Below are 864 nucleotides of genomic sequence, written 5' to 3'. Positions count from 1 at the left end.
ATCGTACTGGTTCCGAAACTAGAAAGAATTGAGGTTAGTTAATCGTATTTAATTCGGCATAGAAAATCGTAGAGCTGTTTCGGTGAATTATGATTCAAATTACACAAACATATTTACCGTAGAAGTTAACAAGCTTTAAATCTTCCAAATAGGGAATTAACTTACCATTTTTAAGCCGCAAAAGATTTGCTGTATCACTGTATTCCTCTAATTTTATGTTTGGAATGAAATTCAACTGATGATCTGCAAAAACACCGACCGCGGAATAAGTTTTGAAAGAGACCCATGCAGCAAAACCAGACAGAAGTATGGTCAGGGGTGCCAGGTATCCTGATTTAACAGGATTTGTCCTGATTTTCGAGAAACCGCCCTGATTTTTAAAATACTCTCGAGTTGTCCTGATTTTTGAAAAATTGTCCCTAAAATGTCCTGATTTTCATGAAAACTAAAATGTCCTGATTTTCATAAAAACCTCTCAAATATAATCAAATTTGTAGTTAAACCATGAGAAAATCTAATAAATCTGTTATAAAATAGTTCAACCCATATAACGTTTGGTTATTTTCGGTTCAGATGATATTTAAATGGTGTTTTATGATATGATAACTCGGAGAATCAACTGGAAATTTCCCACTTTGTAAGTATGATATTCAAGGAGTCTTGTTCTTCATGGTCAATACTAAAAAAGTTGAATTTCCGATTAATTTTTCTAGAAAATAGACTATTGAAATTCGAGAAAAGTTGTGGATTTGCCTAACTCAAATTTGTAAAACTTTAGAATTAGTTTAAAATATTCCATGAAAGTGTTCAAGTCAGTTCAGTTTTAGATCCTTTTTCTTGTGGCATTTAAATAGCTCGGAGAGC

This window comes from Uranotaenia lowii, chromosome 2 (genome assembly GCF_029784155.1).
Source record: "Uranotaenia lowii strain MFRU-FL chromosome 2, ASM2978415v1, whole genome shotgun sequence".
In the NCBI taxonomy this organism is placed as follows: Eukaryota; Metazoa; Arthropoda; class Insecta; order Diptera; family Culicidae; genus Uranotaenia; species Uranotaenia lowii.
Note: the sequence above shows the minus strand (reverse complement) of the source record.